This window comes from Dipodomys merriami, unplaced genomic scaffold, assembly GCF_024711535.1.
Source record: "Dipodomys merriami isolate MVZ:Mamm:240054 unplaced genomic scaffold, mDipMer1.0.p SCAF_51, whole genome shotgun sequence".
In the NCBI taxonomy this organism is placed as follows: Eukaryota; Metazoa; Chordata; class Mammalia; order Rodentia; family Heteromyidae; genus Dipodomys; species Dipodomys merriami.
Window position 1 is genome coordinate 7,092,760 of NW_027206080.1, and position 27,821 is coordinate 7,120,580.

The following is a 27,821-nucleotide window of genomic DNA, read 5'->3' on the forward strand; positions in this document are numbered from 1 at the left end:
CTTATGTAACTGTAACCCCTCTGTACATCATCTTTATGATAAGAATACATAAAAAAAACCCTCATGTCCTGTGGGACTCTGGTGGCTCATACCTGTCTTAACTATCCAGGAGGCAAAGATCGGATGATCATAGTTCAGAGCCAGCACAGACAGTCAAATTTACTAGACTCTTACCTTCAATTGCTAGGCTTAAGCAAAAAATGTAAATGAGATCATAAAGCCCTGAGTTCAAGTCCCACTACTGGCACATCCCCCCACCACACACACACATTGTCATGTCTGTCAATGGGCGAATAAATAAATAGTATATGTACCACACATATATTATATAGGGAGAATGGTGTATGCATGTTGTGTGTATATGTATATATGCATAAATATGTACACATATATATATATCATATGCCATTCTCTGTATATAACATATATAAAACAGATATTCTGTGTGTGTATGTGTGCAAAATCTCTGTGTGTAAAACTAAGGACACATATGTTGTGGTCCTGTGTAGTATAGTATTGCTAATCATTAGTATTTAATGACTGTCTCCCTCTATGGAAAGAATAGTACATTATAGTATAGTATATTATTCATCTTTAAAAAAGGAGTGAAAGCATGCAACATGGAAGAACTTCAAAGGCAGTAGCCACCTAAAGTAATTCATATGCAAAATGAGAAGTATGCCATTCAACATGAGAAATATTCCACTCCCCGTGGCTGGTATGGGGTACTAGGAATGGGTATATTTATAGACAAGAAAAGAATTAAGTTTTACCAGGGAGCTGAAGTAGGAAGTTACTGGCTAATGAATACTGAGTTTCGGGTTGGGATGATTACAAACTTCTGAAAATAGACAGAGCTGATGGTTGCTACTGAAATGTATACTTGTCAAAATGGAAAATAAAAGAGTAGGAAGGTAACTTTTATTGACTCAGTTTCTTGTCAAGGTCTTAGGTGGCTCAGTCCCATCTACTGTCTGCCTTGAGGTCTGTAGATGCGCTCGTACCTCCAACAGAGAAAAACAGACAAGCTTTGTGTGGCTGTGCAGGCTGCCTTGTTAATAGTACTCTGCAGCTTCAACTGTCTTCACAAGTCTGGGGCCATTTTTCTGCCTCTTTCCTAGGCAGTGAGTTCTGCAGTAAGCTGCAAGTAAGTTCTCCCCTCCCTGAAAAAAAAAGAAAAAAACTTTCAAAATAAATTAAACATGTGCCTGCTGTCCCTCCTTCTCCCTGTGGCTGGTTCTCACCAGCCTAGAGTAAATTTTGTATCTTCCTGCCTGTAACCATAGAATACCTCTGATCACACGCTGACTTTGATCCCTGGGAACCTGGGGATAACTGTCAGTCAGTCTCATGTCACTAGGGTTTAATTTAGACTTTAATGATTAGCAATGAGATGCTATGCAGCACAGCACACATGTCTTTACATTGTCCTAGATGCACAGTGATAGTCCTTCACAATGTCACTGAAAAACTAGGACAGGGATAACAGAAGAGCTCTGGCATTCTGGCCATCCCTTGCTGAACAGGATGCAGTGGGAAGCGCATCCATGGAGCTCTGATGGAGCTGTAGTCAGCAATGTCTGTATCTTGCAAATAGGTGATAGAATAAAAACACTGCTGCTATCACACTAGAAGGATATATTGGTCAGGTTTCTGTGTAGGCACAGCGTCAGTCAGCTTTCCATCACCATACCTCACTGGTAAAGAAAGTAAGGTCGACTAACCGATGACTGAGTAGTCACATAGCTCATTGTGGCTGAATGTGTGGTAGAGCAAAACCACTCACCTACAAGCCAGAGAACAAAGAGAAGAAGTGGAAGAAAATAGGGCCGCTCAGTCTCCTTCACAGGTCATGTCTCCAATGACCTAAAGACTTCCCACTGAGCTCTATCTTCTAAGGTTTCCATGGATCCCGATAGTGGCACCCTGGAGAAAGACTCTTTAACACACGGACCTGGGAGGAGATATTCAAGATCCAAACTGTAGCAGATACCAAATACTCAAAACATCCCTGTTGTCCCATATTTATAAATGAGATGTGAAAATACAAAAGTCCCAGCAATACAAATATCTCAGGTTAACAGCACTTGTCTTCTCAATCAAAATGGTAGTGAACAAGGGACAGAACTTTGAAGTCAGTGTTATAACGAGGATGCAACAGTGGAAGCTCTTCCTAGGGATCAACTCTTTCTAGAAACATCTTGGTCCTTTCAGGGATGTCACTAAACCTGAAACAACCCTCCCTGATTTTCAATATCTACTCATTTCAGCTTGTGCCTTGGTGCTCTTCTGCATCGGTTCTGACAGGTTGACCTCTGCTTGGGTTGTGATGTGGCTCCATTTTGTATGAGGATTGTTATCCAGGCTGGATGTAGTTTCCAAGGGTGACTTCAGAATTTAGGTTCAGCTAAAAACCTCACAGTTGGAGCAAATTTCAGACATTCTATCTCCGTAGCCAACTATTGGCCTATTCCTTAAATAAGAACAAGTCAGTGTTGTTGATACTGACATGAGTATTAGCTAAGTGAAGTGTCAGCAGACCTACGGGCTTAATGAGAATAACATGTTGTTCTTAAAGAATCTAAAAAAGGTGACAGTGGCTTACGCCTATAACCCTAGCTATTCAGGAGACTGAGATCAGAAGATCGGGGTGCCAAGCCAGCCCTGTGAAACTCTTATCTATAATTAATGACAAAAAAAGCCAGAAGTGGAGATGTGGTTCAAGTAGTAGAATGCTAGTCTTGAGCACAAAAGCTCAGGAACAGTGCATAGGCCCTGAGTACAAGCCCTAGGATCTATGTGCATGTGTACATGCATACATGTGCGCACACGTGTATACACACACACTCATATATTAAAAACAATGTGTAAACAACTCTGTTTTGAGCATATATACCATGGGCTTCTTCATCATATCAACAGGCATTATCAAAGCACACTATTCCCTTCAGAGATTAGCATGACTCCCAACCCACTCAATTCCCAAGCCTTTTTCCCTCCGCAATAATATGCTTTCTATAAGTCTGTATAGATTTCTAGCTTGTACAATTAGAATTTAATAAAATGATTAAGCCATTTTAAAAACTAACCTGCCATGGGGAATGGAAAGAATGTACTGGTTCTTAAATGAGGAAGCAGCTGTGTGTGGACATAAAAGAAAGGGGTGGTAGACATGGACTGCTAACACAGGCTGCATGATGTCCTTCTCCAGCATCCTCCTCCTTTTGAGGTTCTAGAATCTTCTTTTGCAACCTTTCCAAATTCTCCTTCCTCATGAGCATCACTGGCATCTGGAGGTGAGCACAGCTGAAGATGCTGTTGCCCCTCCCTGGAAGTTGTTGCCATGATACCTTGGGTGGATACAGCGCTGTGCACATCAGTACCATCCCTGCACAATCCAGAAATATGTGCAAGGAGATACCATCCGCCTGAGGAAATTAAAAAATAGAAGCCAGGCCTTCAGAGGCAGGTTGGTTGAATGTTTGGGTCAGAGAATCTGGCTCAAACTACACAGAGAATAGTTGAATGTGAAATCACTGAAGTTTTCAGAGAGTTTCTAACATGGTCATATTACTTTCAGCTTGGCCAGTTGCCTCTTTGAGACTCTCCCATTAAATTGGAAAGAACAGGGGAACGGTTAGTTAAGCCCTATCTTAGTTACAGGTATCTGTTGATGTCAATATTCAAAGGAAGAGCCATGCCTCAAAGAATACCCTTGTTATGGTTGTTCTACTTTTCTGTATTCTTTTTCTTTTCTGGCCATGGGCCTTGAACTCAGAGCATGGGTGCTGTCCCTGAATTCTTCAGCTCAAGGCTAGCACTCTACCACTTGAGCCACTGGGCCACTTCCAGCTTTTTCTGTTTATGTGGTGCTGAGGAATTGAACTCAGGGCTTCATGCGTGCTAAGCAAGCACTCTACCAATGAGCTCCATTCCCAGTCCTTATGGATTCTTTCTAATATTTTTATTATCTGTGAGTAGTTGTACAATGGAGTTTAAGTTTACCATGTCAGTTTATGAGTACATTGCATGCCTTTCATGATTTTCCTTAATCTCTCTCAACCCCACCCATCCCTTGAGTTACTAGTTCTATTTTTATATGTGTGCATTGAGTATTATGACTTATTCACCCACCATTTATTCTCTCCTCATTTGATTTCAGATAGGTATACTTTGGCCAGTGCATTTAAAAATAAGATTTCTACCACACTTACTCATTCTCTTGACATTGGGGCCAAACTACCCTTCTAAACTCCAAATCATCAGTTTTCTGTCCCTCTTCTCCCTGACTTTCTGTCTCTCTCAGTCTCTCTGTCTCTCTGTCTCTCTCACACACAAGCACACATATATACATAGTCATATGCTCTGACGAAGCTCTGAAACCTCATGTTTCACATTAGAGGCTTCTCATTAAAGTGTTCTTTTGGAAAGTTGTGCTGTCTGGGTTCCCTGGCAGAACATATATCTTGCCCTTTTCAGAGTATTTCATGGTGTTTCAATAACTTTAAAACATTCTGATGCTTTGTTTAACTTGAAAATGCACATGCTGTTGGCAATGCTGGTCTCCTAAATAAGGAAGAAAAGAAGGGAGGAAGGGAGGGAGGGAAGGATGAAGGAAGGAAGGAAGGAAGGAAGAGTGAGGGAGGAGAAGGGAAGAGAAGAGAGGGAGGGAAGGAAGGGAGGAAAGTATAATCTTGCTTTACAATGAAAAGGCTAAGTCAAATGGTCCTCCCTAAAATGTGTTTAATCACGTTATCTCTGTAACATTTTTCCACAAAAAAAATACAAAATTATTTCTTTCTGGGGTTGGAGACTGGTTCTGTTGGTACCAAGATAGTCAATGAACAAAAGCATCAGTTGTCATATTTGAGTCCCAGTCTCAGCTAAAAAAAGAAAAAAAGCAAAAGAAATGGTTTCCACCCATATTAGTCAACAAATGTGGGAACTGTGCTCCATTATATTTACTTCCCCAAAATGGGAGTTACCTTGGGTTCATAGAATATCATGATATGCCAGATGCTTTGCATCTCTGTCAGCATGCTCATGAACTTCAGAAACTTCAGGAACAGCTAATTTTCAGAATGTTGACTCTGTGCTGGATGCTTTCATATAACATCTCATTGAAGCCTCAAAACAAACTGTTTGTTAGCGTATGAAGACACTGAGCTGGAGGTCATTTTCTCTGAAGACACACCACAAATGGCAGCCTTGATATTCAGACCGCATGTCTGATTGCTGGTGCTTTCCCCTAGAAGCTGGGTCACCTCCTAACAGAGGCAGAGGAAGTGGGAAGCACTTCCCTCTGAATACATTCAGCTCCTCAAATGGGAACAAGGATTACTAAGGTATTGCTTGGAGCACTTGTCAGTATTAAGTACTGTGTGGACTGGTCACCACATACCGTGGACCTCAAACTTTAAAGCACAATGTAAACCACAGGGTTTGTTTGAAAACTGCAGATTTCTAAGTGCTGCCTCTGGGTTCATAGCCAATAGTCACTGACCACTATATTTTCCAAATAATAAATTGATAGATGTGTGCTGTATTAGATTAGATTACAGCCTATCTAGTCTTTGGTGGGGTTTGAACTCAGACTTGGACTCTCACTCAAGTTGCTTGCTCATGGCTGGTGCCCTACTTCTTGAGCCATACTTCCAGCCTGGCATTTTGCTAGTTAATGGGAGATAGGCTGTATCTGCCTAAGCTGGCTTTGAAGCTCAGTTCTCATATCTCAGTCTCCTAAGTGGCTAGGATTACAAGCATGAGCCCCTGGTGCCAGCTTCTACTTCTCCTTAACTTTTAAGTATATTTCCACAAATGTAATTAGTAAGAGCTTAAAATAGTCTATCAGATGGCTGAAAATTGCCTTTCCCATCCTGAGTTGTTCAGTATTATAAGATTGGGTATTCACAGCCCTTAGTGTGTCACTATCGCTGGAAATTTGCCAGGTACCAGGGCCCTATTATTATTATAACTCACTAGGAAAGATGGGAAGAATGGAACTGTACTAATAACATTGCCATGCATTATGAGGTGCCAGCAAAGAATCAATAACTAGGAAATGTGCTACATTTCTATTAATCCCTAATGATATAGAATCTATCAGAACCCCATATTTAAACAGGTAGTGCGTGACATGAACAGGTGGCTCATGACTGTAAATGAAAGTGTTCCCTCAAAAAAATACTCATTTTGTTTATGAATGGCATCTGCTCCAAGAACATATGGTATTCTAGCTCCAGTGAGCGCTGTATAGAAGGGGAGAAGACACAGACAGGTGGATACAATACAACTTCGGTGACTAGTTATGGTACCTTGCAGGTATTTGGTAGGTTCGGCAAAATTTTGAATTCACATTCCAGCCATCAAGAGCTACAAGGAAGGCTGTGAAACTATATACAGACCAAAGAGTGAAGACACCTGCCTGTCTTGAGAAAACTACACAGTAGATTAAATTCCTTGCTGACCAGTTGAACATTGCATTCAATGACGCATTGCATGAAGAGGCTGCTGCAAGCATGTCCACAGAGATGAAAGCTATGTGCAGAAATGAGGCTTCCTGAAAGTCCTTATCAGTGCTGACTGGAAAAAGTGCACTAGGTTGTGGGGAGGAGTGCAGCAAAGGAAAGACTGCCAGTTACTTGGGAACTTAGAGACACTAGCTAATTGTTCCATCTAGATAAAACACTGGGTTTGGATTTTCAAGGTTATTTTTCAATTATGGTTGGTGAAAGCTGACTTTCATGTGAGTGATTTCGTTAGCTCTTTAGCTGTGTTTCTACAAGCCACTGATCTTCCACTTTGGCCTCTTGGTTTTTTTTTTTGGTCGATCGTGGGGTTTGAACTCCGGGCTTAGGCTCTGTCCCTCAGCTCTTCAGCTCAAGGCGAGTGCTCTACCACTTGAGCCACTGCATCATGTCCGGTTTTCTAGTGGTTTATTGGAGATAAGAGTCTCACGGACTTTCCTTTCCCGGGCTAGATTTGAACCATGATCCCCAGATCTCAGCCTCCTCAGTAGCTAGGGTTACAGGTGTGAGCCACTGGTACCCAGCCTCTTTTTTTTGTATGTTTTAATATTGCTTTTAGAACATTTGATTTTTTTCAAAAAGAATTAAACATGCAATCTATTTGATACATCACTTAGGCACAGAAGAGGGTAACAAGTAGGTTTAGGAAAGTAAGCTGGGTGTACATAGAACACCAGAAAAACAAAAATAACACCCCAGACAGATATTAAATTGAATTGACCAAGAATCTACATGCTGGCCATTTTGTCTTTTTCTTTGGTAACCTGATTGGTGCCTAGGTCTTAGTTTATGACTTTTATTGTTGTTGTTGACAGTGGTCGTGGTGATGGTAGTATGTGCATCTGTTCATACACATGTGCTAGTGGTTGAACCTAGGGCTTAACACATGTTAGGCTCATGACAGTCCTGGAAATGTCCTTGAAACTGAAAATGCCATTTCTTCCTTTTATTTTTGTCTGAGATGGGGGCTCAAACTCAAATTCAAACTCAAACACACACACATACACACACACACACACACACACACACACACACACACACACATAAAATCCAGGTACATGAGGCTAACATCCATGTTCAATGCCATAGAAAGAAACGATTAAAGGCTAGAAAAGCAGTAAGCCACACAAAACCATGAGGTGAAGCCCTAGGGTTGGTAAGAAGGCAGAAGGAGCAAGAGAAAGGTCAAGTCCACAGCTTTTATTGGGGTTTCAAAAGTTGTCGAGTTTGCATAATTTCTGGTAATTCCATTTTCTCTCTTGGTTTTAGTTCCAGGCTCTGGGCTGATTTAGTGCAGCAAAAACACTGGCTCAGTAAGTGAAAGGAAAGAAGGTAGATGGTTCTGTCAACAACTCTGGTTGCTGTTTGGGCGTAAAGACTGATGGATGCCAAATGGATACAGAGATGAGCAATCCTCTTCTATCAGGAACTCAGAATCTAGTCATCTATTCAAGTATTCATGCTGATGAGCAAATCTAGGATAGATATTTTGAAAATGCTGTAGAATGGGCTTGTTAAGGCTTGGGTCTTAAATATTCCCTCAAAGTCATACTTGTGAATGGCTTGGTCACCAGCCTCTAATACTGTTGGGTGGTGGTAGTACCTTTAGAGGGTAGGGCCTAGTAAAAGGATGCTAGGTGCTTACTGGAGGTTTGTCCTGGTAGGGAATAATGGAGGCCTGGCCTTTCCAGGATCTTTTTGCTTCCTGGCTAGCATTCCATCAGCAGCTTTATTCTTACACAGATTCCCTGCCATGATGCTCTGCCTTACAAAGTAACAGAGCCATGATCTCAAACCTCTGAAACTGTAAAATAGTGAATTAATCTTTCCTGCTTATATAAGAAGATTATCTCAAGTATTTTGTCATAGTGATGGAAGGCTAATACAAAGTTGAAACAAAATACAATGGAAGTTTTACAAAAGCAGGCAGATAATTGGATGGAAAGTTTTGTTTAATTGGAGATTAGCATCTTCTTCCATACTTACATGGGACAATTACCTCAAAATCATGCAATCCTCTTAATTAAGCTGACCTGAACACATGGAAGAATGTAAGTCAAGGCCTTGCTCAGTGCCTAGCTCAAGAGAAAGGCTAAAGGAAAGGTGGTTTTCATCTCTCCCTCCTGCTTTGATGTCATTCTGTCCTGCAACCCATCACTGATTTAAAAAGAACCTTATCAAGCACCAGTGGCTTATGCCTATAATCTGAGATCTGAGGATTGTGGTTTGGAACTAGCCCGGGCAGGAAAACCCATAAGACTCTTGCCTCCAATTAACTACCAAAAAGCTGAAAGTGGCTCAAGTGGTAATGTTGCAGAAAACACTCCAGGAAGAATCAAGTTGCAATCCCAGTATTGAACTCAGAGGGCCCAGAGGAGTTCCTACTCCAAGAAGTCTGAGCCCTGACTGACAGGAATGCAATTGTTTTATGGCATTTGGGTTCCAGGTTTTAGTTCCAGGTAGAGCACAGGTATTTTGAGTTTCAGTGGACCCCAATGGTTACAGGTTACAATTTCTTCAAAATGACTTAACAAGCTAGCTCTGATGAGGCTGCTTCTGGCAATAGAAGGCTTTTCCTTACCAGATTGAGCTAGTTCTGATAATGGCAGGTTTTTCTTATTAGTAAAGTGCTAGCCTTGAGCAAAAAAGCCTGGAGACAACATCCAGTCCCTGAGTTCAAAGCTCAGGACTAGCAAATCCCCCCCCCACCTCCTCACGCACCCACCTACTCCCTCCCCCCACACTGACCTATCATTTTCTTCTGTGACAGAAACATACTTTTTGCAATTAATGTTGGCAACCAACTTGGCTCATAGTCATTCATGGTTATTTGTGTTCAGTGCTGGTGACCAAACTCAAGCCTTATACATGATAGGCAAACACGATATCACCAAGCTACATCTTCATTCTAGTTGTTCACATAATTCTCATTTTAAAATTAAAATCATACATGGGTCATAAAGTCATCAATACCTGGGTTGATCCTAATGATTTTTGATTTGCTAGTGTCTAGGTAGAGAGAGGCTACCCAGAGGTCTGATCCTATCTGGTGCTGGCTACATATCTTTCTACTGGGAAGCCACATTAATATCTCCTGTCCCAATGAGTCCCGAGCTGGGCACTGCCATTTGAGGAGGAATGAGCAATCACTGAGTGTTTCCTTATGAACCTGGGAGAGAATGATAGGGCATGAGCAGAAGATGTTTGGAATGCTCTGTCCACTGCTAGTAAACCATCACCCTTGATGAGTGTTGACAGGGTTTGAGAAAGAGACAGAGAAGCTGTGTTCTGTCAATGGGTAGCCTTATGTGGGAAAAAGCTGACTCAAAGATAGCCAGTAATTTAAAAACAAAGTAACACCACAGTGATTCAGTGTCCTTAGACTGAAAGTATGTGATTGAAAAGTGTTTGCCTTCTTTCCTGGTCTCTAAAGTTATATACTTTGTTTCGCTATTAAACCTTCTAAGTTATCAGCACCAAACAGTGAATGAACTTGATGAATGAAGGACACTGCTGTGATTCAGCTTGATGGCCCAGCACGACATATGCTGATTGCTATGACTATGACTGGGATTTGAACACAGAGCCTCTACACTCACTTGGTTTTTTTCTCAGTGGCTCTACCACTTGAGCCACACCCCTATTTCTGTCTTTTTGCTGGTTAATTAGAGATAAGAACCTCAGAGACTTTTCTGTCAGGACAGGCTCTGAACCTCAATCCTCCTCTTAGCCTCCTGAGTAGCTAGGATTATAGATATAAGCCACTAGCACTGGCAATATTGCTTTCTGAGTGTAAATTGAGTGTCAGTCATTCTGTTATATTCTCTCAGAACGTAGTGTTTCCCTTTCTTGCACTCCATCCTTGCTCCTTTACTGTATACTAGAATCATCTGGGGAATTTGCTTGATGAGATCCCAGAGTCTCATCTGTACAAATTAGAAGTTCTGATTGTGCCATTGGTTAATAAAGACCAGGAATCTATTGGTCAAATCCTCCTCTCAGTTGATCCTGAAATAGGTCTACATAGTTCACCTTGGGAAAGCAATGTCTAGGTCATGGTTAAAAATAACTAGCCAGTATAGCTTTGAATTAATATATAATGCCCATTAATGTAATAATATAATTAATATAATGCTTATTATAATATAATGTCTGTCTTCATTCCATAAAACCTCATCTAGTTTTTGTATAGGCATCATTGTTCAACTTTCCTGAACACATCCACAAGAGAGCATCCAAGTTTTATCAAGAACATTCATCTTCTTTAGTAAATATGAGAACTAGAATCAGACGAAAGGCAGAAAAAAAATCAAAGAATGTCTAAATCAACTAAAGGAAACTTTATAGTGGTCAGAGCAGAGTCCGAAAGGAAGTAGAGAAGAGGGTTATTTTAGGTCTTTGAAAAAAAGCCATAAGTAAAGAAACAAGGGTTTTGCCTCTCCCCTCCCCCTTTAAGTAGACCCTTACGCATTCTTTCTTTGGTCGTTGCACATCTGCCCCATGACTCAGTAATCCAAGTTCCTTCCTGAGTTTGTGAAATCCCTTGTCCAGGACACACAGGAAGGCGGGGACATTGAGCATCCGGGCTGGCTCCTAGCACATGCTCACAGGCTGTGCTAGATCTCTAAACCATCACGCTGACATTGTTTTCCATTATATTTTATATTTTCCATCATGTAAATGATAGAGATATTTTTTCCTGTGCTCTAATCTCCTCACATCAAATAAGTGACAGAAAGGGACCAAAGAGTCAGGAAAGTGGGTGGTGATTGCCAGATTAGGTTAGGGGAAAGAATGCCATTCCTGTTGAGGTCAAAAGAAAATGTACACAGGTGTTTTCTGAATTACTAAAGCCCGACTTAGGAAGAAATGTCCTCTTCTATAAAACTGTAATGATAAACATATGTGTTATGTGTACATGGGTAGGAATAAAATATAAATATGGATCTGTCTTTACCTATAGATACTTATTTATATCTCTGTTTTTCCCCCATCTCCTGTTTGTCATCTCATGCCAGGCATTTATAATCAGTATGGAAATTAGCCAAATGGTTTTATTTTCTCATGTTTTTTTTTCTCACATTTAAATCAGAGGTGTGCTTCTTTCTAGCCTAACCCTCCTTTGTCTCTTAATTCTATTTCTAGATCTTCAGAAAAATCTTCTACCTCTGTCTTTGACTTTCAGTACTACTACCATCGTCTCTGCTAATTTTCTTTTTCATTATTGTTTCTTCATCTGAAATGGCCTTGGTCAGGGCTGGAAAGCATTTGTACAAGCTAGTGATGGCTCAGTACTAAATAAAGAGGAAGCCAAGCATTTTGAAACCAGGTCATCCTGATAAAGAGCCAGGGTCAAGAGAGCACAAACATTTTTGAAATCTTTGAAATTGTAAATTCATTGTCCTGTGTGTGGTACTTTGTTTTGAACTCAGAGCCTTACCCTTGCTCTACCTTTTGAGCCATGCTTGGAATCCTGCCATCTTCTCTTGAATCTCTAGCATTGCAATTTCATTACCTTCCCTCCAAAAATCTTTCTGGTAATTTTTTTTTCATTATTCTTTTTTTTTTTTCTTTATGTGCCAGTATTAGAGCTTGAATTTAAGGACTTGCCCTCCTGCTTGGTTTTTTTGCTTAAGGCTGGCATTCTACCAGTTGGGCCACAACTCTACTTCAGGTGTGTGTGTGTGTGTGTGTGTGTGTGTGTGTGTGTGTGTGTGTTTGCGTGCACACGCACGTGCGCCAGTCCTGGGGCTTGAACTCAGGGCTTGGGTAATGTCCCTGAGCTTTTTTTTTCCCCCTCAAAACTAGTGCTAAACCATGCCAGCCAGAGCTGGCTTCGAACTGTAATCCCTGCATCTAACTCAACTGAGTGAGCTAGGATTACAGCTGTGAGCCACCAGCATCCAGCTCACCATTTCTTTTTCTTTTTCTTTTGTACGCTGTGGGGCTTGAACTCTGGGCCTGGGCGCTGTCCCTCAGCTCTTCAGCTCAAGGGGAGCGCTCTACCACCATACCACTTCCTGTTTTCTGGTGGTTAATTGGAGATAAGAGTCTCATGGACTTTCTTGCTCTGTCTGGCTTTGAACAGCGATCCTCAGATCTCAGCCTCCTAAGTAGCTAGGATTACAGGCCTGAGCCACCAGCATCCGGCTTTCACCATTTCTTATTTAGCTTTATATTCTTTCCTAGCATTGTATCAAGGTCATTTTCTACTGCAATATCAAAGCATTTCAGCTACATTATAAAACTTTTGTGGAAGTGACCCAGAAACTCAACAATATGACATTGTCTTGGGAGAGGTGGGAACTTTTTTCTTCCAAGGGCGATTTGGATATTTATAACATCCTTCTGGGCCCAAACAAAATGATCAATATAGGCAGATGGCTGCAGGCAACCAAGAGAAGTATACGTGCCTGTCCCAACATATACCAAAACGTTTCTTAAGCCTTCCACAGCCTAAGGGCTGGATGGTTCTCCCCCCCCCCCCACCCCCAGCCCTGCACGAGGAAGGAAAATCCTAACCTCAATCCAGTACCTATAATCGTCTCCTCTTAGTCACATTTGGCTCTGTGTATGTCTGACATGTAATTATATATATATGTATATATATATATATATATACATACACACACAGCCTATGCATTTTATAGATACACATACCCATGTATGTAATTATGCATATACATTTGTGATACATATAGAGATACGTGATTTTGTTTTTAGAAAAGACACATATAGATGTACCCTAAGACAACACAAGGTTACTTTTTAGTTGGTGAATTGAGGAGAAACAGATTGTGTATGTCATTGAAACAATCCATACCTGGAAAATGCTTTTTTGATAAGAATTAATAACACAACTATTAATAACTGCCTCCTCCAAATGTGTTTCATTTTCCTCTAGGAAAATAATGAAAAAAAATCCCATCTTAGTTTCCTAGTCACAACACGATGTTTGTGTCTCTGCCTTGTCTCAACCCACCTGTTTTCAAGGTGTTCCCCACAGTCTTCCTAATGGTTTCAGCACAAACTACACCTTTGGTAGCAGTATTAGTGATGGTAGCTAGCATTTTCTTCATGCCTGTCCTGGGCCTGAATCATGTATGCCAAGCGCTAAAAGCAGGAATCATCAGTAGATTCCCAGGACCTTCCTGTGAGCTGACCCTCCCATGTTCCCTTATTTGCTTCCTTAGTTGTCCTGTTGATAATGGAATACAGCACTTAATTATATTGTTATTTCTTTTCCAGCATTAGTGGTTTGGAGTTTCCCTACCCCACTTTTTATTAGATTATAAAGGACCTTTTTCTTTTGGGGCTTAATTAGTTATATGATCCCTGTGAGGAGCGTATCAGGCTCAGACATGAGGACATAGTGGAAGTTTTTAGTTATTAGCAAGAATGATTTTTTTTTTTTAAGTAGCGAGTAGCTAAATGGCTTTCTGAAAACTCGATTTTTCAATGACACTGGTTGGCTGTGCTTTTCACTGTTGACTAGGTAGAGTTAGACATCACTTCCTGCCTTTCTCCAGCTTGTAAGAAAAGTTTATCATGTTATGCCTTCTCTCTGCCCTCCAAGGTCTGAGAATGTTGCACCAGTGCAGATCTGGGCAGTAGATCAGTCTTTTTGCAGCTCCAAGAGAAACATGGGGGAGGGTTGGGGTCACTCTTACCTGCTTTTCATGCCATCACTGGTGCTTTTATGTGTAGGTGCAGTGTTTGCTATTGTCTGTGCTCTATGTCAGTGTGTTTTATGGATATGTTTATGTGAGCCTATGTGTGGCTGAATATGAATCTGCTTATGTGCATCACTGTGTGACTTGTATATGAGTGCTTGTGTGTATGTGGGTGTTCCTAAGTATCTCTCTATAGATGGGCTTTTCCTGGTTGACATAGCCCAAACACAAGCCACGAGAAGAGAGAAAGAGTGGTCAGCTCACCTGGATTCTTGTAGATTCTGAGTCAGGCCTCTGAGGATTGTGCACCAGGCTCTGCCCTGATGCTGCCCTGTTTGCCAGGTGCCAGAGTATGGGGAAGTGGGCGGGGAGATCTCGGGAGTGGGCGGAGCGAGGCTCATGCAATGGGCGGAGGAGAGCCCGGGCGGGGGCGTGGCAAGAGCAGGCGGTGGGCGGGGATAGTCCGGGCGTGGGCGGGGCGAGCGTGGGCAGTGGGCGGGGCGATCCGCGGCTCTCCGGGCATGCTCGGCCAGGGCGGCTGCTGGCGGGGCTGGTGGCGCTGGTCCCCGGCCGGCCAGAGCGGCGGCGGCGGCGGCGGCGGCGGCGGCGCGGGATAGTATGGGGGGAGCACTCGGTAAGTCCTAACGTCTCTCGCGCTCCTGACCCCCACTATCCATCTGGCTCGTCCCCCCTCCCCAGCGCCTCACGGGCCTGGCCCGCAGCCTCCGGCGGCGCTTGCCCCCCAACTTCTCCGGTCGGGACAAGGTGCCTTCGCCCCCGCGCTCGGGGTGTGGGGGGGGGGGTCTCAGCCCCGCCGGGATCCCCGCCGAGGTGCGCCCGAGTCCCGGAGCCGGGCCGCGCGGCGGGGCCCCAAGCCCGCAACCTCGGGGTTGGGGCGCCCCCCTCCCCTCCCCCGGGACGGGAGGGTCTCCCCGGCCCGCAGGTGCCGACCCCGCGCGGGGCTGCCTCGGGCGGGTCGGAGGCCGGGCTGGCGTTGGGGCTCGCGGCGCCCCGGGGCGCGGGGAGGCTCGGGCGGGGAGGGAGGGGGTCTCGCGCCGCCCCGCCCGGGTTGATCGCCGCTGCGCGGGTCGGGCCGGTCCCCCTCCCTGCCCACTCCCGCCCCCCAGCTTCGCACGCCCCTGCCCCCCTGGGGTTGACAGCCTCCGTGCGGGTCCTCGCCGGGGGGACCCTGCGGGGCGGGACGGTGGGAGTTGGCTTGGCGGCTGCTCCGCTCGGTCTCCGCGGGGGACTGAACGCTGCCACCCAGGCGCGGGCTGTTCGGGACGGGGGATTAGGGAGGGCGCTAATCGCGGCAGCCTCACCGCCCGTGCCCCGGGCAGCCCTGCCCCAGGCTGCTCGGGGAGGCGCGCGAGAGAGAGAGAAAGGAAAGGGCCCCGCCTCTGGGAGGGATGTCTGCAAATCCCGTTCCTCAGCTCCTTTGGGGGGGGGGGGGATCCTTTGGATGGAGTCTCCGCGCCCACCTCTCCACCAGCGAGGTCTCCACCTCCCCCACTCGCCAACGGTTCGCCCCCAGATGCCAGCGTCTTCCTAGATGCCCATAACCACATTCCACTCCTGGTCACTGGCCGAAGCAGCCGAGTCCTGTTAGTGTGCAGATTTGAAAAGGAAGCTGAGATCTCACTAGTTTAAAAAAATAAAAAAAACAAAATGGAACTTTACTCCAGCACAACCTGGCTGGTGCCCCGGTCCTCCCTCACCGTGATGCGTAAGAGCCGAGGATTTGGGGGAGTCCTCCTCCGCTGCTTCACCTCCCAAACGCATGCAGCTCTCCCCAGGCGGGGAGCCTGCGTGTCTGGCCTGGATCTCACCACTCCCAGGTTTTCTTTTTTTTTTTTTTTTTGGTGATGACAGTTTAAAGGATGTTTGTCCCACGGTTTTGTGTTTTCATTGCTTGGCATTTTGTCTTTTCAGACTTAGAATAGACATCCCAGGGACTAGGGATGAGCGTTAGAAGAGCATTAGGCTCCTTGGGAAGGGCCAAGAGGAGATGCTGGCAACCAGAATGATAAATTCTCTAACCAAGAAAAACAACAACAACAACAACTCAATGTCGTAAACGGAGTGATCACTGGCTGGATAAATAAAACCTCCGGATTTACAATGAGTAGATTGAGGTCAGCTAGCCAAGCAGGAATACTTAGAGATCTCTGGAAATTACAGAGATTTCTGTTTCGTGGGAGTTGTGTTGGTTTTAATTTGAAATTAAGAGTTTGCTAAGTCCCTTTGGTTTATCCATAATGTTCTGTGGGATGAAACTTAATTATTTACCTTGTTATTAAGTCTAATTCTTTGTCAGCATCTGAACAAGTTTCCTGAAGGTCTCTCTTGATTACTCTGCACCAGCAACATGTAGCAAACTTTCACTCCATCTGGAGTGGGCAAATATTTGTTGAACAGAGGCCTTTAGTCTATCTGTTGGGCTTTTCTCCCGCAAAATGCCACCCTCTGCTGCAGAGACTGGAAGGTCAGGCCCTTGGCAGATCCAAGAGATTTAAGGGACTGGGTGGGTGGAGGAAGCCTGTTTTTTGGGGAAAAAAGTTTGCCTTTTCACTCCCTTGCAGCTTAACACACAGAGTTGAAATGGTTGCTTGCTCTGGAGGGTTTGACAAGCTCAACTAACTCATCTGAGAGATCTCAGATTCCAAAGGCCTGTACTATGTTGTTCAGTAGTTATAGAATGTAATTGATGATCTGAGATACACAGCAAAATAGATAAGGGGCAATTTTTCACTTAAAAGGAGACAGATGTGACGCGATCCCTGAAGTCTACATTTCTGAAATGCACAGATAAATCTTTTCTTAAGCATCACTAATGAAAGCCCAGAAGTTAGTGTCTTCTCCAAGTCCTCTTTGTCCCCTTTAGTTTGGAAGAACAATAAACTATATAGTAGGAGGCCAGTTTCCCTTTTAATGAGCTTGGCTACACTCCCCGGTAATTAATCTAGAGAGAGTTTGGAACATAGAGTGTAGGGCTGAAACAATTGTCCAGTTGTGGGTTGTATTTTGATAAGTAAGAACTTTATCTCTGCAAGCCATCCAATGGGCTCAGTGCTGAGCTTGGCTGCTGCTGGCTTTTGGTTCTCAGGAGTTATTTTCACCTTTTGGGTGGGAAGGCTTATCTCCCTCCTTAGTACCTTCCAGCAGGCTTTGTCTGGGGACTGTTGGAATGCTTTCCTGCAGCCAGGAAAGGGAAGGTCTGCCGCCTTCCTATATTCTTCAAACACTGAAAGGTGCTCCATAACTCCACAGCAATCTCCTTCACACCGCCCCCCACCTCTAAAACCTAAGTTATCTTGATTTGAATTTGTTGTGTCTCCTTTCAAATGTTTTTATTACCTTTACTCTCTACAGCTAAATGCATTTTCCAATAACTTGCTAGATAATATGATCTGAAGCAGCCTGGCCAGACCAGCAAAGGTTTCTTATCAGACCACTAGTATTTCCTGCTCACCCATTATCCATGTAGCTTACCTAATAAAGTGGTTTGTTCTTTATATTCATACTGTTGGGAATTGCCTCCTCTGTGTCTTCAAGGAGGGAAAGGAGAGCAGAATGAGAGCAAGTGCATGGATGGATGGAGATAGGAACTTTTTCCTTTCTGCTTAAGCTCTGAATTTTGCAGAGTTTACTCTTGAAAAAAATTTTATATGACTTTTGTAATTAGAAAATAAAAATGGGGGCTGGGAAGGTGGCTCAGTGGTAGAGCACTTGCCTTGCATGCATGAGGCCCTGGGTTCGATTCCTCAGCACCACATAAACAAAAAGAAAAAAGCTGGAAGTAGCGCTGTGGCTCAAGTGGTAGAGTGCTAGCCTTGAGCTGAAGAGCTGAAGGACAGTGCCCAGGCCCAGAGTTCAGGCCCCACGACCGACCCCCCCCCCAAAAAAAAGAAAAATGGAAAAATGATGAGAAATAATTTGAAGCTTAATCTTTTAAGAAACCCTGGCTCTTTTATGCTAAAGATATTTACAAATAAAAAAGCCAAACTATTATATTAAAAGTTTAATAAAATATTTTAGGAATCTTAACATAGAACATGACATATAGATGCTAATAGAATAAAAACTCTAAACTGTTTTATTTGCATGCAAATAGTCCCATATTTCAGAGGATTTTTAAATCTTACTCAATTTGGTCCTTTCTTACTGATTTGCAGTATTTCATAAATGTTAATAAGGAACTTAGGATCTCTTAAAAATGGAGAGTAGCCAAAATACTAATTTTGTGACATAGATTTTAGAGGTGAAAGAAAAGACAGGAAGACAGAAACATCACACTAGTGTGGGGGAAAAAATAACAATGAGAGGAGTTAAAAGAGATAATGCTTATTAAAAACTTGCCCAATGGGCACTTTTTCCTTTTAGTAACTTTTAATCACTACCTTAACACAACCCAAATCAACACCACTAATATTCCAAGATCCTTTTGATCCCAGACCCAAGTTTTCTATCTCATGTTTTTCCTTCTGTCATCTTAAGGAAAGTTAACTCAATGATGCTTGCCCTGCTAACATGATTACTTCATAGATTAAATATGCTTTTTATATCTTCTTCAAGTTTAACAACTTGAGAACCTGGCAATGCTGGCCAACACACTGTGTGGTATAGTAACAAGGATTTGTGAGAACTTCTTGTTCCTGGAACTTAAAATGGAACCGTGGGGTTATTTCTTTAATAATTAAGGCTAGAAAAGGAAATGGCAATCCTATTGTTCACAATAAAATACACAATTCTACCATTGAAAGGGAAAAGCAAATCTGTAGAAAGTATCAGTTCACAACACACTCCATTCTGGTTTGTTTAATGTCTTGGCTATTTACCTCTTGTTTAAAGAAAGTACTTTGTTACATATTAATCATAATGTTAGAGCTAAAAGTTGTCAGTTGAAGAAATATTTACACTGAACTGCCAACAATTTGGGGGACCAATTACATCTTAACTATGGAATGTCAGTGAATAGAAGGGAAGTTGGACTTTTAGAGGAGTGCCACTAGCTAGGGAGACCTAGAATGCAAGTTGTAATTGTGTACTAGATTTGTGACAGAGCATGTGACTTCAGACTCACTGGAACAGGTTGAGTTCCCATGGCAAAGAGACTCACATGCTCTATACTATCCATTTTCTTTTGGATTAGAACATGAACTAAAAATAAAAGAAAAAGATATATCCATTCACTGTCAGAATAAACTTTTTAAAATCATTGACTCTATTGGTTGGATGGTTTGGTGAGCTATGTTATTAGCCATGTTATTATTTGTGAAATAACTATTCTGTGACAATGAATGCTATTAATATTAAGTGATCTGAATCTAATTTACATTTTACATATGGATCGTTTTATGATTGATGGTGACTGATAACTAATGATGAAATCAAGTTAATATCAGTCATAATGTATTTATTAAGATATGTACCTAAGCTTATTTGAGGTATATAAATGTATTAAGTATGCTAAGCCTATGGAATTGCCAGTATTTGACCACTTCCCTTTTTTTAAAAAAAAATTAGCATGCGTTAGTTGTGCCAAGGGAGTTCCGTTATGACATTTCCAGACATACAATGTATCCTTATCCCATTCTCCTTAAAACAATTTCAAGTTTCATTGTTCTATTTTTATTCAAGCAAACAAACTACTTGGATGATATTCATCCTCATTCAAGCTCTTCTTTAGTTTTCAGCCCTCCCACTAGTATCTACTCCAACACAAAGCCTGTTTTACTTTTGAGTCATTCCCCTCCCCCCATATTAATGGTACCAGGGAGGTATTTCAGACATGCATGTATTATATTTGATTAGAATACCTTTTCTATTGTTTTCTCTAGCCCCTCAACCTCTTGTTGATCAACAGTTTTCATTGAGATTCCTTATGCAGTCTTCATACATAGTTATAATGTATTGACATTATCACCTTCCATCTTTCTTTCTTCCTCTTTGCTTTCCCTCATCCCCCTAAAATGGTCCCTAGTTAGACTCATGTTCTATGAGTATGTGTATATGTGTATATATGTGTAACCACACACACATCTATATATGTGTGCATATACTATATATAAATTTATATATAGGTATATATGCATATGCACATATTTATAAATGTGCATATCTTTTAGGTATTTGACTACTTTCCACTTGCAAAATAGCAAGTTCACGTGATTTGACCTGATGCATTTCATGGCAGATAATTACAAAAATAAATTATAAATAAAATGTTGAAACAAAAAATATACTGAATCCAAGAGCGGAATTGTAGCTCAAATAGTGAAGCATAAGCTGTGAGCAAAAATGTCAAGCCAGAGACTCTGAGTTCAAGCCCCAGTAGTGGCACAAAAAAGAAAAACAATAAAAACAAAAAAATACTTAAAGTACAGCTGTATATTGATAGCTTATGCCCATATCTTAGCTACTCAAGAGACTGAGATCTGAGGATAATGGTTCAAAGCTAGCCTGGTCAGGAAAGTCCATGAGACCCTTATATCCAATTAACTACTAAAAAGCCAGAAGTGGAGCTGTGCCTCAAATGGTATAGAGAGTTAGCCTTGAGCAAAAATGTTCACCACACATGCGCCCACGCGCACGCGCACACACACACACACACACACACACACACACACACACACAACTACACACAAACAACTTAAAATTAAGTATTGTTGTTGATATTTGGTTTTCTTCTTGTTATTTTTCCCCTCTGTGTACATATGGCTATAAAAGCAATTGGTATCACACTAATCTAGAAGTTTGTATTCTGTCTTTATTATTATTATTATTATTTTTTTCCGGCCATGGGGCCTGAACTCGGTGCCTGGGCGCTGTCCCTCAGCAATTCAGCTCAAGGCTAGCGCTCTACCACTTGAGCCACAGCACCACTTCTGGCTTTTTTCTTTTTGCTTATGTGGTGCTGAGGAATCGAACCCAGGGCCTCAGGCATGCAAGGCAAGCACTCTACCACTGAGCCAACTTCCCAGCCTGTCTTTATTATTTAACATGTACATTTAGCATGACCATTTCCTGTGCCATAATAAACATGTACATGAAAATAGAATTCCATACATGTGTGTACATATTGTAACCCACCGTGCAGATGTATCCCTTATTTGGCCATTTAGTCAAGTTTTTAATAAACAAAGCATTGCATATCTCTGGTTATTAATTCCACCAGGATGAATCCTAAGAAGTGAGATTATTATGCGTAGGGTTGAGATATGTAAAGGTATTTATTACCTACTGCCTTATCACTTTTAGGGAAGGCAAAGTGTATGCGCCAGGACAAAGCCCCTCATACACAGGTACGCAGCCATGCAGAGCATTTTCCAGAGAGTGCTTCTTGCCCTTACCACCCAGCATTGCTTTGCAGAGTACTACTTCCACAGAGTACTTGGTATATGAGTAATGTCATTCCCATTTAACTTGTACTCCCGTGATTCCAGATGAGGTGAGGTGGCTTTCTTGTGTTTACTTTTTTTTATATTTTTAATTGAGTATCTTTTTCTCATTCATGTTCTAAGGAAAGTTGTAAAGGAAAGAAATATTCTGGTTCATGTAATGAGTTTATTAGTGTTTTATTTCTTCTCACTTTCTTGGAGAGCCTTATTACTATAAATAAGAGAATAAAATGTTGTTGTTATTTGTTGGTTGGTTGGTTGGTAGTTTTTTTTGGGTCAGTTATGGAGCTTGAACTTGGGGCCTGGCACTGTCCCTGAGCTTTCTAGCTCAAGGCTAGTACTCTACCACTTTGAGCCACAGTGCCACTTCTGGTTTTCTTGTGGTTAATTGGAGATACGAGTCTCATGGACTTTGTTACCACTGCTGGCTTCGAACCACAATCCTTAGATCTCAGCCCCTGAGTAGCTAGGATTGCAGTTATGAGCCACCAGTACTTGGCTGTTTAAATAATGTTATTTTTATAAGTGGAAAGGGAAGAGAAAATGCTACCTATGAAGTGGCATTTATTTGCCATTGGTCATTGGTGACTCCTAGTGATGAGAATACCCATGATTGATGTAAGACCACCTAGACTCAACCTTTACCAGGAGGGTAGTAGCTGTGTCTGATAGGTCTTTATTTTCCAGTGTCTGGCATGTCCAATACAGAACAAGTGTCTTGATGATTTTTGATTAGAATATGTAAGTGTATGACACCTGTTCTCTGGATGGAACATTGCAGGATATCTCATTCCTGGTCCTCTACTTTCCAGTGTGTAGCCATTTACCTCTGCTCTCTTGACTGGCCTCTGCTAATGAGGCCAAGGTCAGAGTTTCTGTCTGCATGACCAGTTTAGCTTTATTCTATGTCATGGCCACAAGCTGTACTCAGCCCTCAACCCCTAGCCTGTGGCCAACAGAGAAATAAAGAGAAAAGGCTAGGGGGTAGGGCACTGGTGGGGACCGATTATTCTAGAGGTACGAGATTCTCAAGAACTTCCAGGTGAGTCTTCCCAATATACTCTTTCAGGGAAAGACAGAAACCCAAGGATTCTTTCTTTTCTCCCATATGGTGTCCCTGGCTGTATTTAACTCAACACACACACACACACACACACACACACACACACACACACACACACACACACACACACACACACACACTGAGCAGTACAGAGAAATAGATAATCTGACAGTGGAGACTTCTCAGCTATACTTGAAAATGCCATTGCATCATTAGTCATTTCTTTATTTTGTAATTCCTCTCATTTGAATATAAACCTTATAGTGGATAATTAAAAGAACTCTGAAATCTGCTATACAATACATTGCTTTCTGCAGTCTCATTCAATTCTTTGGAAGGGACAAATAATCTTTGATTAAAAAAAAACTCACTGGAGCTGGGAAGGTGACTCAATGGTAGAGTGCTTGCCTAGCATGCAGGAGGCCCTGGGTTCGACTCCTCAGCACCACATAAGCAAAAAGAAAAAAGCCGGAAGTGGCGCTGTGGCTCAAGTGGTAGAGCACTAGCCTTGAGCTGAAGAGCTGAGGGACAGCGCCCAGGCCTAGAGTTCATGCCCCATGACCAGACCCCCACCCCCCAAAAAAAAACTCACTTGCAATTATTTGTGGGAAAGAATTTTTTTTGTATGTTTTTATTGTAAAAATGCTGTACAGAGGGTTACAGTTACATGAGCAAGGTAATGAGTCCATTTCCTATTGAGCATTGTTGCCTCCTCCTTTGTTTTCCCCCTACCATCTCTTCCCTCCCACTTCCACAACTACTCCCCCTCCTCCAAAGTTGTAAAGTTCATTTTCAACATAGTGTTTTGTACACCTCATTGTTACAATGGGTCAACCTGTATCCTTATTTAAGCATTTTGTTTTTTCCCTTCCCCTCTCCGAATCAGAGAAGTGTATATACAAGATGTAGGGCACAGACATCAAATACAATGAAAAGTGGGGTTATACCATGGGGGAGGAACATACAAAGCAACAAAATAAGTCACAATACATTATAAATATGTTAGAAACAATAGCAAGAAAGAAAAAAGATATTTGTGTCCCTATCTTGGGGTTCATTTCTTTTAACATCAACTTATATGGTCATATGTACATAGCTTTTGGCCTTTTCTGCTTGTCCTATATATGTACTAGTTATTGCAAACAAGGGAAACCATGGGGCCTATGTTTCTTTGGGCCTGGCTTACTTCACTTAATACAATTTTTTCCAAGTCTTTCCATTTCCTAACAAATGGGGCAATGTCATTCTTTCTGATAGAGGCATAGAATTCCATAATATGTATATATCTATATATATAATGTATATATATATATATATATATATATATATCACATTTTCTTGATCCATTCTGGGTTGGTTCCATATCTTAGTTATAGTAAATAATGCTATGATAAACATAGTTGTGCTGGTAGCCTTAGTACAGCCTTGTTTGTGATCATGTGGGTAAATGCCCAAAAGTGGGATTGCTGGGAGCTCTATGTGGAGTCTTTTGAGGAACCTCCATACTACTTTCCAAAGTGGTTGAACAAGTTTACACTCCCACCAACAATGCAGTAGGGATCTCTTCTGTCCACATCCCCTCCAGCATCTTTTGTTATTAGGTTGCTTGATTATAACCATTCTAACTGGGGTAAGGTGGTATCTCAATGTTGTTTTGATTTGCATTTCTTTTATGGCTGGTGAAGTTGAGCATTTCTTCATGTATCTATTGGCCATTCTTAGTTCCTCTTCAGAGAAGTTTCTCTTTAACTCTTTAGCTCACTTATTTATCAGGCAGTTGTTTCTTTGAGGATTTGTTGTTGGGGGATTTAATTTTTTGGGTTCTAAGTATATTTTAGATATGAGACCCTTGTCCATTGTATGATGAAGATCTTCCCTCAATCCGTGGGCTTTCTATTGATGTTGCTAGCTATGTCCTTTGCCATGCAGAAGCTCTGCAGTTTCATGCAATCCCATTTGTCCAACCTTTCTTTGATATTTTTGTGTTTCCAGGTCTCTATTAAGGAAATTTCGGCCTGTGCCAAGGAGACCTAGGGTTTCTCCTATTCCATCCTGTAATGTTTTCAGGGTATCTGCTTTGACTCCAAGGTCTTTGATCCATTTGGAGTTGATTCTGGTGCAGGGTGATATATAAGGATCTAGGCTTTAGTTTTCTACAGGTGATTAACCAATTTTGCCAGCACCATTTACTGAAGAGGCTGTCTTTCTTCCATTCTATTTTTTTAGCTCCCTTATTGAAGATTAGGTGGCTATAGGTCTGTGGGTTCATTTCTGGGTTTTCAGTTCTATTCCATTGGTCCTCAGGTCTGTTCTTGTGCCATATGAATTTTATTGTTCCATATGAATTTTTAGATTGCCTTTTCTATTCCCTTGAAGAATGAGGTTGGAACATTGATAGGTATTGCATTGAATTTGTAGATAGCCTTTGGAAGTATTGCCATTTTTACAATGTTGATCCTTCTAATCCAGGAGCATGGGAGGTTTTTCTACTTTTTAAGTTCTGCTTTGGTTTCCTTTTTTAGGTTTTTAAAATTTTCATCATAGAGGTTAAGTTAACTCCTAGATATTTTATTTTTTGTGGGGCTATTACGAATGCAGTTGCTTTCCTGATTTCAGCTGCACTCTTCTCATTGTTGACATACAGAAAAGCCATTGATTTTTGAGGGTTAATTTTATACCTTGCTACTTTGCCAAAGTTTCGAATCAGCTTGAGTAATTTGGGAGTGGAGTCCGTGGGATTCTTTAAATATAAGATCATGTCATCTGCAAAGAGGGAGAGTTTTACTTCATCGGAAAGAAAATTTTATAGAACTAGGTAGGTTAAGCCAAAATCAGATTGCTTGTCATTGTCTCAAACCCATAATTATTCCTAGTTTCTGTAAATGAGATAACTGTTTTCCTGGCTACATACACCAAGGCTGAAATCCATCGTATTTGCCTTGAAAATTAATTTTAAAAGGATTTTTTTTATTGTGAAAATACCATTCAGAGGGGTTACAATTACATGAGCAAGGTTATGAGTACATTTCTTATCAAGCATTGTTGCCTCCTTCTTTGTTTCCCCTTACCATCCCTTCCCATAAAAATATTTATTGTTATTATAAAGGTAATGTACAGAGGGGTTACAGTTACTTAAGCCAGGTGAGTATATTTCTTCTTGAAGAATGTCACCTCTTCCCTCACTCCCAGTTTTTCCAAAAGTTGTATGGTTCATTTTCAACATAGTAGCTAGTAGCACTGCAGCGCTTCTTCACCCTTTGTCCTACCCTTTCTGTGCCCTTCCTTATCCTCCCAAAGACAGATAAACTAACAAGACGAAATGAAAAGAGAACAAAAACAGCAACAGTGGAAAAAAAACAACTTTGTTTCCATGTTTTTGTAGTTCATTTCAATAAATACTATTTTATATGCTCATAAGCACATAGCTATTGAGCCTTTACGATGCTCTCCTAAGAACATCCTCCCCTAGTTCCTCTCTTATGTGAATGCTTAGAGACCTGTATAATTTATCATGTCCCGGTGTATTTTTTTTTAACATCTAGTGTGTGTACTTGTAGATTTATAGGAGCATTCTAGCTACCACAAATGAGGGAAACCATGCAGCCTGTGTTTCTTTGATTCTGGCTTACTTTGCTTAGTATAACTTTTTCCAGGTCTTTCCATTTCCTTACGAATGGGACCATACCATTCTTTCTGATGGATGAGTGGAATTCCATTGTGTATATATATACCACATTTTCCTGATCTATTTATCCACTGAGGGGCATTTGGATTGATTATTTCTATCACTTCCCTTTTCCCCATTCTTGCCTCTAGCATTCCTTCATTTTATAGTTCTAACTGCGCATACCCTCACTTCTCCATCTTTGCTATTTATGTTCTTCCCACTTTGACTGCTCTTAGTACCTCAGTCCTTTCATTTTGCTACCACCTTAGAGTATTCGTGCCCTTCCCCCCATTCACTTGTGGTTTCCCACTATCTATTCAAGGATAGCCCAAACTCTACTAATTAATTTTGCGGACAAGAGTGGCTGTTTCTATGTGGAGCATTTCTTTTTCATGCAGAGTATTTGTAACAGAGTTGCAGCTGCATGTGGCCTGCGAAGGTCAGGAAATGATTAAATGGTGCATTTGTGAATGACTTGCTTGCCAAGCATTTAGAAACCAGGCTAGCCTTACCATGAAGATATTACCATCAGATGCAGCATGACCTTTGTGTGAGTGTGCATATGTACACATGTGTGCTGTATATACAAGGAAGGGGCCATGTACAGGAGCTAGCCAATTCCAAAGAATGAACATTTTTCTTTCTAAATATATACTTTTAAAATTTAATGCCACCCTGTCTTTTTTCTTATTTGTATCTATGCATTATCTGATAAATTTGGTAGAGTTATGTATTATTTGATAAGTTAATTGATACATTTGATAAATAAAGGAAGGAACTATAAATGGATGAGCCCAAAATAGGAGCATGGATTTCAAAGCTAGACAAACATGGGTTCACGTCTTGAATCTGCCTCATAGAGGCCATGTAGCCTTGAATGAACTAGCATAGCAGTCTTATGTGGTTCTCTTTTGTAGTGGAGACAACCTTATCTACCTCAGGAAATATATTGGAAGCACAAAATGTAACACAGTATTCTAAGCAACTAGTAAACTCTGTGGCACAAAGCAGATACTTGTGAGTGGCTGATAGATTGTTTCATGTCCCCTATGATCCTATGTTAAGTAAGGCAGGTTTTTCTGGTGGTTTGTAGAAAGAGAGTTTATAGGGGTCATTGTTCAAGGGGTGTGAAGAATAAATTAACCAAGAATTGAAGGGTACTCTTTGTGAACTTACTCATCTACTAGGAAGTATTTTGAGCGCTTTACAACCTGTCACAAGCATTCCCCAAGGGAGAGGAAGATAATAGGATATGAACCTAGCGATGTCATGAATTTATCAAAAAGCCTAGCCCAGAAAAACTTGGCATTCCAGCTTTGCTGTTCTTCCACTTTACCTCTTTTGATTCACCCCTTCAATTAGAGGCTGAATGATAATAAGTATTTCTTTTTTGGTCCTGGCTCACAAAAACACAATTTAAACTAGTCCAATAGATATAAACAACAGGATTGGGGACAAAACCCAGTCTTCCCATACAGCTAGGTATTGTCT

General features: G+C 41.6%; 1 protein-coding gene and 1 long non-coding RNA gene across 3 annotated transcripts in view; one reads left to right on the forward strand and one right to left on the reverse strand.

The window, feature by feature from the left end:
* Jcad (junctional cadherin 5 associated) overlaps positions 1-27,821 on the forward strand; it is a 96,886-nt gene that overhangs the window by 34,450 nt on the left and 34,615 nt on the right. The window contains exon 1 of one of the 2 annotated variants that reach the window (XM_069998219.1): positions 14,746-14,834. The exons of the other annotated variant lie outside the window; for it this stretch is intronic. The gene's annotated coding sequence lies outside the window, so the exon portion shown is untranslated. Of the gene's footprint in view, positions 1-14,745; positions 14,835-27,821 lie in introns of those variants that run through there. 2 annotated transcript variants of the gene reach the window in all.
* LOC138810870 (uncharacterized) lies at positions 921-14,747 on the reverse strand. Its single transcript, XR_011367253.1, has 3 exons — positions 14,465-14,747; positions 1,787-1,954; positions 921-1,163 (listed from the first exon to the last, which is right to left on the reverse strand). It is a non-coding gene; the product is annotated as an uncharacterized lncRNA (long non-coding RNA).